At 37.3% G+C, this 17,149-nt stretch overlaps 1 pseudogene; it reads left to right on the top strand.

Moving 5' to 3' along the window:
- Positions 1-11,200: 11,200 nt before the first annotated feature.
- LOC128113853 (myosin regulatory light chain 12A-like) overlaps positions 11,201-17,149 on the top strand; it is an 85,666-nt pseudogene continuing 79,717 nt past the window's right edge.

Here is a 17,149-nt window from a genome sequence, read left to right as displayed (position 1 = left end):
AAAGAAACCCAAGTGCTCTAAATGCCCAATTATAAAGTGCTTTAAGAATGAAACACCATTCCTCAGCTCCAGAGACTGTATCCCCATTAAGAGATGAGACAAATAATTTCTATACCAAGGGTACTTTTAAAATGATTTTCTGTCTGCTTCAAAGATGTTGTATTTCCTTATCTATAGTTAAGAATCCACAAAACGCTAAGGAAATTTGAACTTCAATTGTTCATGCACACTAGAATTCAAGGACTTTATCTCTTTATTTTAGAAAAACAATGGGAATAATAGGAAGAACCTTGATTTTAGTTTAAGCCTGTAGCTATTCCACTCGCATGGCATGGTAGGAAAAGGAAATGGAAGTAGGAATGCAGGACAGAAGTGGGAAACTTATAAGGGACAATGACACCACCTTGGTCCTGAAAACAGGTGTTGCCAAAGATGCTGGGGGAGTGATATAGACCAAGCAAGTGTGGCCCTAGCTTCAGTAGCAGATGGTCAAACAGGCAGACAGGTTTCTAAAAGGGTACTCCTGGGCCTGTACCCACATTCCCCACGTACCTGGGATCACAGATGGCAGTACCAGCTGGCAAATGCAAAAAGATGAACTTCATGTGTTCTCATCAATTATAAAGACCAAAGTCCATCTTCTACGTATAAAATTAGTTCTCAACAGTGGCATGGACCTACTAACTCCTGATGTGTTTGCTTACTTATGGTGAGGGTCATTTTTTTTTCAAAAGGATTTTAGAAATTATGGTTTTTTTATGTTGCATAGACCATACATAGTTCTGAATGAAATTATTCTAGCCTGAGCATCTAAGGGAATGCAAAATAATTTTCAAAGAAGTAAAGAAACAGATTCTTATTTTACTCATAAATTCTCTTTGTATAACATAAAAAAGAAAGAGTATGAGCTAAAATTCAAACTTTGTTGAAAATGTGGAGAAAAATATTTTAAACAAGTAATTCTCAGATATTTATTTAGTAATCTCATTCATTACCCTAAATGTCATGGTGTAAAAGTGTTTATCTATGCCTCTAATTTGTTTTAAATCCTTAACATTACTTTATTGTATTTTAGCTCTGTGTATGCTGTTTTGTTCATAGTGATACAAATACAAATGCTACCACAACCTGCAGTGTAATTTTATTTTATTTATCGTTTTGAAGTCTGCTTTTACAGCAAAATGCTTGCAAATAGTTTACAGTTTGGTTGAGAGTTGAAAAAAAGATATACTAAACAAAAATCTTGATGTAAAGAAGCCTAACAAGAAGAAATTGCATCCAGTAAAACAAAGTTTGAGTAAAATAATGAGTTTAGAGTGGCTGGAAAGAATCTCTGTTGGTAATTCTTTTTCTGTGCCAGTGTGAGGACCTGAGTTTCTTACCAAGCACCCATGTGGAAACTGGGTTGGGTGGCATATGCATTTGTGATCCCAGCACTGAGAAAACGGGGAGAGAAAGATCGGTGGAGTTTGCTGCTCATTTAGCCTAGCCTAAAAAGAGGGAGTCCAACCTTCCAGAACAAGACCTTGTCTCTAAAAATAAGGTGGACAGATCATGAGGGCCAACAACTGCGAATGACGGCCTCTATCCATGTGCAAGGCACACACACACACACACACGCACACACACACACACACACACACACACACACACACACACACACACACACACACACTCCCATGTACATGACTGATGAGGAACTAGCAAATAAACCTGAATTATCTGATATTTTTATGGTTAATAACCAATTTCCAAGACTAAAAACTGTGTCACATCCTTGCTTTCCCAGAGATTGAAATCAGAGTTTGTCATCCTAAACTGCATAAGAACAATAATTTATTTTATTTGGAAACTAGGTAAGAACATTCTAGAGCAATTCTACACTGTCACCACACACTGTGCTGCACATGTACCATGAAATCTTTTGTTGTATACATATATACAAGGCATCTTAGTTCAAAGGAAGAGATTTTGCTCATTCAGTCATTTTTGAAGGAATTTTTATTTGGCATAAATGGTAATTCATGTATATCGAATACACTAATAAACTGGATCAACTCCTACAACAAAGAACTAGCCAGCCCAAAACAGTACCAATGTTGAAAAACCCATCATTTTTACCCCCATTTACAGCTGCAAATACTCAAGGCAAATACTGACTGATGATTTAAAATGTAAGTGATTACACTATTCTGTAATGACAAATGCACTTTAAATTAAATTACTTTTTTGAAAGCTTCCAAATTCCTCTTCAATTTTTTTTTTTCTGCAATGTTTGAATTAGTTTTCAAAATCTGCTTCGGAATGTACTGGTCAGGTGGGTCTCCGTATTCTCTTGCAAACACCCTGTCTCTTTAAAATGTTGGCATGATTTTACTCTTTGAGGCTCTTACAGTTCTCTGACACTCTTCCACCTGCTATAATATTTCATATCCTCTGAAAGTTGATTAAAATGCTTCCAATGTCTAAACTTGTGCAGTTATTGTCTCGGTCATATAATTTAGAGCATAGTCGTTGACCTTTTTTGTTTTCCTGTTGTTATTTAATGCCTCTTTATCCAGACTACGTGCTTCTGTGGGTAGAGACCAGCCATAATTCCCAATCTATATGCCTCTTTTGCTATCTTAAGTATTCATGAAGTGTCATTGTTTCATTCAACTATTCCTCTGAAATGCTTAGGCAATGAGGAGGGATAGAAGGTTAGGAGGAGACACATAAAACTCAGAAAACAGGACCTGATTAAGTTAAAAGATTTTTAATTAAAAAAAAACTTTTTTTTTTACTTTTAACATTTATTTTTTTAATTTGATGTGTACAAGTGTTTTGCCTGCTTATATGTGTGTGCATTATGGGTGTGTCTGATGCCTGAAGATGTCAGAGGGGTCACTGGGTACCTTGGAATTAGAACTATGGCTGATCATGAACCACCATGTGGGTGCTAGAAAGTGAACATGGAATCTCTGCAAGAGCAGGAAGTGCTCTCAACCTTTGAGCCATCTCTTCACATCCTAGTGAAGTGTTTCAGCCATCTTCACTGGTGTGCCTTCAACATTTCTTACTGAATATAATTAGCTTCTATTTTATCCCTTCAGTTTCTGTTATCTGAGTGGTGAAATCTGTTAAACTTTTCTAAGAAATAATAGTCAAGCAGCAAACTCTCATTTTTGTGTACTCTGTATGCCCAGGCCAAACTGACTTTTCTGGGTCACCTACTTATTATGTGACATAGGGGAAGTTTTCTGGCTCTGTAACATCTCATCTGTTACATGGGAATATTAACCGTACTGACTTCAGGTGGCCATTGCTATGGATAAATGAGATAATCGATGTGGTGGGCTTAATGTAATGTCAGACAAAAGAGAGAGGACTCAGGCAATGTCAGGTAGGCTCGTTACTAAAAGCATATTCTAATCCTGTGATCCCCGACAGATCGTATCTGTTAACATGACCTTAGATCTGTGGTCTTCAAATCATCTTAGCATTTCAAACACATACTATAATGTTCCTTAATGAAATTATTTTATTCCTGAATTACCCAGGAAATAACATTTTACAGTCTCCTGTTTTCATGTTAGACAGATTCACTCCACTTTCAAATATTTTTCTTTCTTAATACAGGCAACTTCAGAATAAAGAGTAAAAATGTCCTTCCTTTTACATTCTGTAAATCTGCATTTGTGTGTTCATAAACACTGGGTTCATGGTGAAATAAATTAACGCTGTAAAGTACACACATGTCAACAATTACTGAGTGCAGTAATTTAAGGCCCAGATCACTAACCTTTCTTTTGGCCAATACGTTACTCTTGCACAAGAAATGTGATTTAGGGGGCAAAAAGGGCAGACTTCTAAATGTTGTACCAACTCTTTCTTTCATATTCCAAAGTGCTGTGACTTAGTATTATTTTCTACATTTATGGTATACCCTTTTAGCCCCCCTCCTACAGGCATTTATTAATGCCATCATTTTTCTGCATTAATTCTGATTTATAAATAATTATGCTTGTTGAAAGCTTAGCAGAAGTGTGATTGAATGCCAGGTAATAAAAAATGTGTAGATTTTAGTGTATCAAAACTTGTAAGGGGTATTAGTGAGAAAATTCACCTACGCAACAATTGGTGAGCAGTTTTAGGCTTTACCTCTTGATTTAGATGGTCAATTAATTCAGAACCCAATTTTTGGTTTTTAAATGTGAAACTTGATTCACAATACTGATGTCCAATGGTGTGAGCTGAAGCTTATCAACATGAATGAGTACCCTACTTCTTAATGTTTAATTTTAACAGTTTTATTCCTAATTTGTGGAAACTCCTTTAAACCTATGACTGGAAGAAAAAGCAGTTATGCATGAGGAACAAATAGCACATGCATTTTGCATATTATGAAAGGGAAGAGAGTCAAGGCTATGGTAACTACAGTCTAGGCAAAAGGGGAATTTGCAACAAGCCTCATTCAGCATCCAAGATAATGGACTCTTTATAGGCATTCTTCTCCTTTGCTCAAAGTAAATAAGCAAATAAATGTACAAAACAACAGCAACAAAAACTCAGGAAATAAAATGGCTAGAAGCATGTGGAATTTGTTTAGTTCTTTACTCCCCGGGAAATTAGAGAGTCTAGTTTAATACTCAAAACAGACCAGCAAATATATATTAATTCATGTCTGCTCTTAATAAATATAAACAATTGCAGTGGCCTCTTTATTTGTGGACTTTCCTTTGCTCTAGTCTATGCAATATATTTCTCCTAGGTTGTTTTCCCTGGAAATGTTGGTTTAATTTCCTTCTTTGTCCTGCTTCTGAGCATTCCGGTTTTTTCATGGCTTGTTGCCTTGTACCTGCGTGAATAAGTTGCTTTGCTTGATGCTTACTGTCCTTATTAGCAAAACTTTCTTAGAGGGCTTTAATGAGATAATGTACGAGACCATAATAGGAACTAAACAAATGTGAGCCTAGTAAGAATCTGTACTATTTTGGTCTAGAAATATATTATCCTGACTCATCAGAAATACAATTAGGCAGAAATCCAATAGAATTTGAATAAAAACATATTGGATTTATTATAATGGCTTTTTGCTGATCTCTTTCTCTTCAGATTCTCCAATACCTGTGATCTTAGTATTATTGGCAGACTGCTTGAGCAATGTTTCAAAAGATGTCACTTTCACCGCCTGGCTTGAGCTTGCTTAAAAAACAAGGAGAAACTCCTCAATTTCTCTCAAAATCCTACTAGACATAACACAACCTTCCCATCTTCTGACCTCTAGAGCAAACTAGGGCCTGGATAAGTTGAACTCTACTCCAAAATAGTCAGTTTTCTTACCTTAATTTAGACCCTTCCCACTATGATAGGTGGAGCTGCTGAAATTCTACCAAAGAAATTTTGAAAGACCAAATTTATGAATTTAATAAAATTAAAATTTTAACTATTTTTAATATCCTTAATATCTATAATAGGTTAGCTCAGATAATATAAAAATCAGTTTAGTATAAAAAATACAATTTTTATTTTGCATGTGTGTAAAAGTACGTATATGTGTGTGTGTGTGTGTGTGTGTACATGTATGTGCTATTATATATACCTGTATGTGCACATGTGTGGAGGGCAGAGGACTTGAATTTCAGATGCTCCTCACATGCCATCTATCTTGTGTTATAAGACAGAGGGTTTCACTGGCCTGGAACTCCCTAAGCAGGCTAGGCTGGCTTGCCAGAGAGCACTCGGGCTGCCTCTCTGTCTCCCGAGAACTTCCCATCCTTTTGGCTAATTTTTTCTCTTATTATAGGTTCTGGGACATTACATTCAATATCCTTGCAAGGCAGGAACTTTATAAATTTAGCCAAACACCCCATCCCTGGAGTTTGCTTTTAGATTGATCAACTTTATGTGTGTGTGTGTGTGTGTGTGTGTGTGTGTGTGTGTGTGTGTGTGTGTGTATGTGTGTGTGGTTTTTGGAGACAGGGTTTCTCTGTGAAACAGCCCTGGCTGTGCTGGAACTCGCTCTGTAGCCCAGGCTGGCCTCAAACTGATAGAGATCTGCCTGCCTCTGCCTCCGGAGTGCTGGGATTAAAGGCGTGCGCCACCATCTCAAGGCTGAAACTAACTTTCAGTCAGTTGAGGTGTTGTCAAAAAGGTCATGCCAAGTTACCAATGAGTCACTTTAGACTTGTGTGGAATTGTTTTAGAGTCCACTTACTGCCACTGACATATAAAATACAAAAATAGTGTAGTGCTTTTTCATTTATATTTTAAAGAGTACAGTTAAATAATAGGCACACTCACACACACTCGCACACACACACACACACACTTAACTTTTAAGCAAACTAATAATTTTATTAATACCATTTAAAATATTTAGTGCTGAAATGAACTGCATAAACAAAAGTAAACAATATTTTTTAATGAAAAAGTACAAAATGAGATTTACAATGTAAGAAGTCCCGCATGGAGGACATAGCTGCACCAGAGTGCTTTGACATGACTTGTTCATAATGGACAAATATTGAAAATTGAGTTTAAACTGACAATTAAACTGAAAAATACTGTTTAGCTAACTCACAGACAGGCTTTCTAGAATGTTCTAGGAGCCTTGCTTGCACATGGTAGTGAGATCATGGTTAGTAATGGTTGTTTAGATAGAGTCAGTCTAGCACTCTGCTACAAAGCCAGCCCGGCTTCATGGGAACTCGGCTACAAGGTTCTCTGCACATTGGTGAGGGGACAAGTGACTGAAAGAACAATGATTTGCCATTCTGAGTGGTAGCGACTTGATTATTGTTCTTACATGTAGCTCACGGGTATCTGTAATTCGATCCATAATTCTTCTCCCCTACATTTTTTCAAGGGCTGGATTTAGTCACCCAACATGCACCAAGTGCCAGATATGTTAAGTACCAGGGATAAAAATGAGTAAGACAAGAACCTTGCCTAAGGAGTTCACAGTCAAGTGAAAAAAGAAAATGCAAGGTTTAAGATTTACAAGGGAGTTGTCTGAGGAAGTAATCAATCAAAATAGACATTCTGTTGAAGTTCAGGAGATACAGAAACGGGATTTTTGCTAGATGAAAACTTGAAGACCTTGGAGCGTTGAAGCATTTCAACTAAGATCTATTGATGTTAACATTGCCATTTTCTCTTCTAATTATTGTTTTTTTTTTTTGCAGAATTTGGCCAGTTAAGTGATTATTATTTTAAAATTATAACTTCTGGTGTTCTGGCAGCAAATGAATTTAAACATTCTTATTTTCAATTCCTTGATTACTCATCCACAGAAGACCATTGTGTCTGAATTTTAGAATAATCATTTCCCACATTTAAGGTAGTATATGAAATGGGTGATCTAAGATTGTTATAATTGAGGCCGTTGACTTACTTTCATATAAAAGGTTATCTTTTATGAAGAATGTCTCTAACAAAAAACAAAACAAACAAACAAACAAAAAACGTTCCAGGATGAGGAGATGGCTCAGCCATCAAGGTGCTTGCTAAGCAAGTATAAGGACCTTAGTGCAGATCTCCATCATGTACCTAATGGCCAGTATAATGGCTAGTGCTTGTAATCCTGACATTGGGGAGGCAGAGACAAAAGAATGCTTGAGGCTTACTGGTTAGCCATTCTAATTGAATTAGTGTGCTCCAGGTTCAGGGAGAGCCCCTGTCTCATAGAACAAGGTGGAGAATGAATGAGGAAGGCACTTGGGCTAACTTCTGGCCATAGCATGTATAATGCATGTACACACACTTGTATATACACCCTGACCACATGAACTCTCTCTCCTCTCTCTCTCTCTCTCTCTCTCTCCCTCTCTCTCTCTCTCTCTCTCTCTCTCTCTTTCAGGGTAAGAAGAATTCTCACCACAGGGGAATTTAGAACAATCAAAAGATAGGACAAATCAAGATGCTTTTATTTGGGCCTAATACCTATCACCTTGCACAAAACTCAACTCCAAGTGGATCAAAGACCTCAATGTAAAATCAGAGAAAACTGAACCTAATAGAAGAGAAAAATGCAGGATAGCCTTGAATGCATTAGCATAGGAGAAGACTTTCTGAACAGACCACCATTAGCATAGGCACTAAGATCAAGAATTAATAAATAACACCTCATGAAACCTAAAACCTCTGCATGGCAAAGGACATCAGTCAGACAAAGCAGCAGCCTACAGAATGGGAAAGGATTTTTACCAATGATACATCCAACAGGGGCCTAATATCCAAAATATATAAAGAACTTAAAAAACCAGATATCAAGAAACAAATACTCCAAATAAAAATGGGTTACAGATCTAAGCAGAACAGAATTCTCAATAGAGGAAACTCAAATGATTGAGAAACAAAGAAATCTTCAACATCCTCAGCCATTAGGGAAATGCAATTCAAAACTGCTTTGAGATTCCATCTTACACCTGTCAGAATGGCTAAGATTAAAAACACAAGCTACACCTCATGTAGGAGAGAATGTAGAGCAAGGGGAACACTCCTCCATTGCTGAAGGGAGTGCAAATTTGTACATGCCACCATGTATGGAAACCAGTGTAGTAACTTCTTGGGGTTATGGAAGTTGATCTACTTCGAGATCCAACTATACCACTCTTGGGCATATACCCAAAGGATGCTTCACCCTACCATAGAGACAATTGCTCAACCATGTTTATCGCTGCTCTATTCATAATAGCCAGAAATTGGAAACAACCTAGATGTACCTCAACAGAAGAATGGATTAAAAAAAAAAAAAAAAAAAAACAGAACACTTATACAATTGAGTATTACTCAGCCATTAAAAAAACGGCATCATGAAACTTGCAGGCAAATGGATGGAACTAGGAAAAAAATCACCCTTAATGAGGTGTCCCAGACCCAGAAAGACAATTATAGTATGTATTTGCTTATATGTAGATATTAGTTTTTAAATCAATATCACCAAGATACAATCTATAGAACCACAGTGGGTAAGTATGTATAGAATAAGGGACTATAGGGGACAAACAGATCTCATTAGAAAAGGGAAATAGAAAAGATAATTATGAATGGTTATAGGGGTTGGGAGGCTGGAATGGGGCAATCAAATGAGGAAGGAGAGAGAAGAGGGAAATGAGGGAGGGAATACAAGGACAGACAGCTGAAATTAAGGGGAACTTGAAGGTAGTATGAAAACCTTATAGAGTGGAAACTTCCTAAAATACATATCCATATACAAAGATGATCGAAATGAAATTTCAAAATAACAGGCGAGACAGAGTCCCAATTGGCCATCTTGTGTCAACAAGTGAAGTTTCCTGTATCAGGAATGAGTTACATCTAGTTGAGTTATTGGCTATAGGGGGCCCATGGGAACCCAAACAACCTAGACTGTTGTCAAGACAATAGGTTGCTCTTCCCAATCTGACAGCAAGGCCCCGTTTCTGAAGACAACACCCACACAACTCATGGACCATGGAGAAGATGAGCTGGTGTCCACATAAAGCCTTCCTGCCTATGTTCTAGCATCTTTGGTACAGGAAGCTACGTCACAGACTATCAAAAGAGAAAAGTAAACACCAACCCAACCACAAAACCTATGCTCAGAAGCCTGGATCAGCTAAAACTCTGATATTAACTCCCTTTGTTGGAGCACACGGTGAGGGGATCAAGGTACTTCAGGAACTGTGGACAGATGACATATGAAAGATAATACAGAAGAAATTATTGATATGTTCCACAAACCAACTACTAATTTGTTCCTTAGCATAACCAGATGATTGACTGAGTTTGTTTTCTCAGTGTTGACATACTCAGATACACTTTATAAATATACATGTAAGTGCTTTAGTCTGTGATGAAAGCATTCTATTCAGAATCCATGAAGCTATTCCGCTTTTAAATATGAGAAGATGTTACATTTCATGTTTTACATTTAGGTCAACAATCCATTGGTAAAACATCTGTGTGTGTGTGTGTGTGTGTGTGTGTGTGTGTGTGTGTGTGTGTGTGTAAGTTTTATAGAGTCAAGATTTATTTTTCTTCCATTTGTTTCCAAAGGCCTCATTTATTGAGAAGTCCATCCTTCCCTGGGTAATTATAGAAGTGCTTTGTCATATATCATCTATCCATATATGTGTCATTCTGTTTCTATTCAGATCTTCTCCAGTGATTTTGGTTTGTCTGTTTCCTCATTTTATATGCATGTAGTTTAATATATAGAAGATTGTAGTAGGTATATTCCTATCCATAATTGATATACTGGTGACTGATTGTTTCACACTATCACTTTTATCACTAGTAATACTTGCCTTAAAAATTACTTTGTCTGAAAGCAGCAAGAACATACAGTGGAGAAAGGATAGTCCCTTCAATAAGTGTGGTGGGAAAACAGGATAGCCATAGGTAGATATCAGACCCTAAATCTTATTCCTGTGAAAAACTGCAAAATTCACTTCAAAATTGATAAAAGACATAAACATAAGACCCCACACTAAGAAGTTATCAGAAAGAGCCGGGCGGTGGTGGCGCACGCCTTTAATCCCAGCACTCGGGAGGCAGAGCCAGGCGGATCTCTGTGAGTTCGAGGCCAGCCTGGACTACCAAGTGAGTTCCAGGAAAGGCACAAAGCTACACAAAGAAACCCTGTCTCAAAAAACAAAAAACAAAACAAAACAAGAAGTTATCACAAAGAAACCTAAAGGAAAATACTTCAGGGCATTTTTTTCTAGGTATGATCCAGAAATATAGGTAACAAAAGCAGAAATTAATGATGGTATGACATCAAACTGAAAAGGTTTTGTATAGCAGAGGAAATAATCACCAGAATGAAGAAATAACCTGAAAAACAGGAAATATATTTAATAAATGTATATCAGACAATGGTAAGAATATATAAGGATATCAAATAACTTCATATTAAAAAATTAACATGTTAAAAATGGGCAAATAACTTTAATTTAAAATTTTCATAACATACACAAATAGCCAATAGTATAAAAAATCAATATCACAAAAAATTAAGTAAATTCAAGGTAAAAAACACAATTTTATCTCACCCCAGTTGGAATATCTATTACTAGAAAACAAAATTGGAAGGAATTCTGCTTAGTTGTAGTGAAAGGCAAACTCCATTCATTGTTGATGAGGGTGCAAATTAACACAGCAAGTATGCTGAGCAATATGAACTGGAATGTACACTGTACTGGTGAATTGTCATGTTCTGTTGGAGATCACCGAAATGCTGTATCTGGAAGCTGAGTTGCCCCAGTCCCTATCTAGACAGAATCCTGTTTCTGCTGTATCTTCCAAGTCCCCAAGTGACACAGAGGAGACACCACACCTCAAGAATGAAAACATTGTGCCCTTCGGAACATCTACAAGGTAAATCACATCCGATGGATGTTACTAATGTTCATCCAGTGGTCTAGAAGTCCTACAGTTGGGGATAAGAAGCCAGAAGGTCAGCCATGTGAAGCTTATCCACGTCGGGAAAACTCCATCTGATTTCCTCAACTCTTCTCTACTTAGTTAATGGATATTGTGATTGTCAGATCTGATGATATTATCCATCTGTTTCTGTTTTATCTTTGCTTGGCAGTTTCATCTGAGTGGGCACGCTGTGATCCTTGGAACCCTACCGGGAACTCTGTCTGACTACCTTAAAAAGGCTTCCCAAGTGGATTTGAGTGGCTAGATTTTGCTAGATTTTGAGTGGCACATTTGATGATTTTTTTTTTTGGTGTCTACCAGTCATCTATCTACCTACTGCTAATTATTCTTTAATTTTGGCTTTCTATATATTTAATACACTCACTCAAAACCAAAAATACAGCTATCACAAATCACTTTCCATACCATACAAAACTGGAAATTCCCCAAAAACACTAGAAATAGAGCTTCTACATAATCCCATTACTAGGAATATGAATAAGAATATGTTAAACCAATGTCCCAAAGATATACCTGCACATGCATGTTTAGTGCAGCACTAGTCCTGCAATGGCAAACATATGCAATCAGCATGAAGAAAAACATGGTAAACATACATTGTAGAAAAATGTTTGACCATGAAGTGAAGAAATTAAGTAATTTGAAGCCATATTCATAGTACCAGGGATTGCGCTGTTAAGTGCAATTAACAAGGTAAATAAAAATCAATACTTGGTATTTTAAATATCTAACAGTTATAAACACAGGTAGAACATTTTTTCCCCTCCTGGAGCTGAGGACCAAACCCAGGGCCTTGCACTTGCTAGGCAAGTGCTCTACCACTGAACTAAATCCCCAACATGAGCTAAATAAAATGTGGTACATATATGCAATGGAGTACTATTCAGCAGAGAAAAATAATGACATCACGAGGTTTTCGGGCAAATGGATGCAACTAGAAAATATCATCCTGAATGAGGTAACCCAGACTCAGAAAGACAAACATGATATGTACTCACTCATAAGTGGATACTAGATGTAAAGTAAAGGATAACCAGACTGCAACTCACAACTCCAGGGAGGCTACCTAGTAAAGAGGACCCTAAGAAAGACACAGGGATCTCCCAGCAACAGAGAAATGGATGAGATCTATATGAGCAAACTGGGGGTGGGGGTGGGGGTAGTGGAAGGCAAGGGTTGAGGGAAAGAGAGCTTAGGGGAGCGAGTGGGAGGTCCCAGCTGGATCAGGAACAGAATGAGAGAACTGGGAGGGAGATACCATGATGAATGAAGACCCTGGGGGAATAGGAAGAAGCAGAGTGCTAGAGAGGTCCCCAGAAATCCACAAAGATGACTCCACTATAGTACTGGCAATGGTCAAGAGAGTGCCTGAGCTGACCTACTCTGGTGATGTGATGGCCAAACACCCTAACTGTCGTGATAGAACTCTCATCCAATGACTGATGGAAGCAGATGCAGAGATACATGGCCAAACCTCAGGTGGAGCTCCAGGATTCCAATCGGTGAGAGAGAGGAGGGGTTATATGAGCGAGAGATATTGAGACCATGATGGGAAAAGCACAGGGCCAAATAGCCAAACTAGTGGAAACACATGAACTGTGAACCAATAGCTGAGGAGCCCCCATGGAACTTGACCAGGCTCTCTGGTTAAGTGAGACAGTTATCTAATTAAGCTTGAACTGTTTAGGAGGCCCCAGGCAGTGGAGCTGGGACCTGTTCTTGGTGCATGAGCTGGCTTTTTGGAACCTAGGGCCTATGCCGAGACACTTTGTTCAGCCTTGATGTAGAGAGGAGGGGATTGGACCTGCCTCAACTGAATCTACCAGGCTGAGCTGACTCCCCAGGGGAGACCTTGCCTTGGAGAAGGTGGGAATGGGGGGTGGATTGGGGCGGGAAGGCTGGGGAGGTGGGAGGAGGGAGCACAGGGGAATCTGTGGCTGATGTGTAAAATTAAATTAGTTATAAAATAAAAATATTTTAAAAAATCAATACTTGGTGTTTTTATTCTTATCTCAAAGCAAAAAAAAAAAAAAAAAAAAAACAGTTGAAATAGAAAGTGTGATAACAGTGCCTGGGAAGGATTTGTTGGGGTAGATAGAGAGGAAAAAAAATAAGGATGCAATTGGATAGAAGAAACAACTAATAATCTTTTTAGCAACAGTAGCATAATTGAGGTTGACAAAAATTGTTTGTTTCAAATCAGCCAGTAGAGAGGACTTTTGAATGTTTTTAAATACAACTCAATGATAGATATTTGAAGTGAAATGCATGAAATTTTCATAATACATTGTATATGTGTACTGAAATATCTCACTAAAGCCCATGAACATGGAAGGCCATGGGGAGAGGTGTATAGAGGGAGTAGGAAATTGATATGAAAATTTCAAAGACTGAATAAAAATATTATTTAAAAGGTTAAAATCTTTTAATAAAAATATAAAGAACCCCATTGCTATTAAAAGAGCTTCAGAAGTTTCTTTCTTATATTTACACACTTTATCTTGCTTTTGACACATTCCAGGCAATTCAACTCACAGAACATTCCACTTCTAGGTTACGAATCTTAGTTCACCATATATTTCAATCCAATAAAAGTCATTATTAATGTTTCATAGTTAGAAAAATAAATTTATGTTTGCTATGAATTTGGTTAATATTCCTTATTTTGTTTTCTGTATATCTATGCCCATCTGTGATCACTTTCTTTCTACTTCAAAAGTACCCAGTTCTATTGTTTTCCAATATTCATGTTTCCTGGAAAAATCTCACTGTCAACATTACGGACCTTTGTTTTCTTTTGTGATTTCTCTACCATTTGGATTTGTGGCAGTTTGGCAGATATGCCTAAGTGTGACATTCTTTGTGTATGTCTTAGCTGGGCATTGTAGAGCTTTTAAATATACACTTTTCTTATTTCCAGTACCTTAGGAATTTCTGCTCTATTTCTCTCCTTTCCTCTCTAGCTCTCTTATTATATTGTCAAATGAAATTTCCAACTGGCCTCCTATATCTCCTTTTCCTTTTCTGAATGTCTTAATATTTTTGCTCTCTGGTTTGATCTCATATGCCCGTGTATAACCTCTTTCTGTCTACTTAGACTCTTTTCTGTTCTATCTATTATACTGTACTATTTGTGATTTCTAAACTTTATGTATTTTTTAATTAATAGAATTTGAATAAATGAAAATTTTTAATAGAAACTGGAATTTGATTTTATGATTGTATGTATAATGTCCAGGACAATAATGAATTTTCCATGTTGGTATCTATTTTTTTGTTTTGTTTTAGTTTTTCCTGACAGGGTTTTTTGTATAATAGTCCTGGTTGTCCTGGAACTCAGTCTGTAGACCAGGCTGACTTCAAACTCACAGAGACCCACCTGCCTATGTCTCTGAAGTGCTGAAATTAAAGGCATGAGCCATTACACCTGGTATCTAATTTTAATGTATTAGTTAATATTCTATTATTATTTTCAGTTTACATTTGTTAAATATAAATATCTGAGCTGTACTCTTGTTAATGGCTTTTTTGTTCAATTTTGAGTTATGTCTTCCTTCTGAGTTTTGAGGCATGGCATGGCAATGCCATGACTTATGCCCACATAGGATCACACAGAGAACTGCTAGCTAAATGAATCAGGCACATTATTATTTTCGAATTGCTTTTCAATTATGCTAATTATATTCCCACTAAATACTATGTTTTCTACTTTTCCATGGCCTCAGGAATATATTCATTGTTGCCAGAGTTAAGGTTGCTATCCTCATGTAAATTTTATCATGACTTCTGAAAGTCCTGTTCAGTTCTTAATAATCGTTACTCTGCTAAAGATTGTGGTTATGTTGTAAATTTGTGCAGATGAGTGTGAACTAGGCAACAATCACTAATCACTTAAATCTAATTTTACATTGTTCACTTGCAGTAGATATGGGTTTTATTAAATTAAATCATATCCTATTAAATAAAATCAGATACTTTTACTTTTATTATTAAGTTACATTTCAATGTTTTACCAAAATGAATCAATGGCTCAAAAATGGCTCATTGGATGGTGGGATTACACCAAAGTTATAAAGATACTATTTGATGCTGTTTTGAAAATAGGAGACCAAACCATTATGTAAATATAGAATATTCCCCAGACTGTGAAAGAATGAGTAAATTCAAAATATAAACATTTATACAAATGAATGATAACCCAAAAGGGAGAAATGCATTGGTGGGGATCATGATTCTCTGGCATTTTGGGTTATGTCAGGTTTCCAGTCCATTTTTCCTTTTCTTGCTTGCCTTGTCTGAGGATAATGTGGCATTGAGATCTTTAATAGACTACTGGCAATGGTCGAGAGACAGCCCGAACTGACCTACTCTGGTGATAGGATGGCCAACCACCCTAATTGTCCTGCTAGAAACCCCATCCAATGACTGAGGGAACTGGATGCAGAGATCCACGGCCAGGCCCCGGGTGGAGCTCTGGGAGTCCAATTGGAGAGAAAGAGGAGGGTTTATATGAGCAAGAATTGTTGAGACCAAGTTTGGATAAAGCACAGGGACAAATAGCCAAATGAATGGAAACACATTAACTATGAACCAATGGCTGAGGGACCCCCAATTGGATCAGGCCCTCTGAATAGGTGAGACAGTTGATTGGCTTGATCTGTTTGGGAGGCATCGAGGCAGTGGGACCAGGTCCTGTGCTCAGTGCATGAGTTGGCTGTTTGAAACCTGGGGCTTATACAGGGATGCTTGGCTCAGCCTGGGAGGAGGGGACTGGACTTGCCTGGACTGAGTCTACCAAGTTGATCTCAATCCTTGGGGGAGTCTTTGCCCTGGAGGAGATGGGAATGGGGGGTGGGTTGGGGGGAAGGGGAGGGGGGGCGGGAGGGGGGAGAACAAGGGAATCCGTGGCTGATATGAAGAATTAAATTATATTGTAAAATAAAATAAAATAAAGTAATAAAAAAAAGTTGCACAAATGGATATATTGTCAGGAATTTGAGTGTTTTATAATATTCTTTGTCCTGAACTCTGTAGGTAGATTTTTCATTGAGCCGTTGGCTCCCCAGTAATGACATGGAGAATTATTATTTATGGAAGATTGGCTGATAGCTTAGGCTTGTTTCTGACTAGCTCTTATTTCTTAAATTAACCCATTTCTATTAATTTACTTTTTATCTCATGACTTTATTACCTCTTCTCCATAGTGTCTATCCTTCTTGCTCTACATCTCATGGTGTCGCTTCCTTCTTCTTCCCATCATCATCTCTAGCCTGAAAATCCTGCCTAGCTATTGTCTATTCATTTCTTATCTTATCTTGATGACTTTAAAATTTTATAGCTAAATAATTTTATTATAAATTGTATTACTATCTTAAAACTACCTTTTTAGAACTCAAAATATTTTTAGATAAACAATTTAAGTTTTTATGTCTCTTGACCTTATAAACTTTATATCTCTTATGTAAGTTTCTTTTCTGAATTAATAACAAGGCAAACTGTAAAACTTTATTTAGTCTTCAATCTCTATCAGAGACCCAAGTAAAATAAATACTTGAGGAGATAGGAAGTAAAAAGCAAACAACTCCCACAACTATGAAACAACAGGGTTCCTCTGTAACATTGGGGAATCCATTTTTGGCCTATGGGCCTAGAATATCTGGCAGACTTTTCTGTGAAGCAGGAATTTTTGAAGGACTTTCCTACCCTGTCTTGACAAAGTTTGGCAGTCACTTTCTTT

Source organism: Peromyscus californicus, unplaced genomic scaffold (genome assembly GCF_007827085.1).
Source record: "Peromyscus californicus insignis strain IS unplaced genomic scaffold, ASM782708v3 Scaffold_18__1_contigs__length_77618521, whole genome shotgun sequence".
NCBI lineage: Eukaryota > Metazoa > Chordata > Mammalia > Rodentia > Cricetidae > Peromyscus > Peromyscus californicus.
Note: the sequence above shows the minus strand (reverse complement) of the source record. Positions and strands in the feature narration are given on the sequence as shown.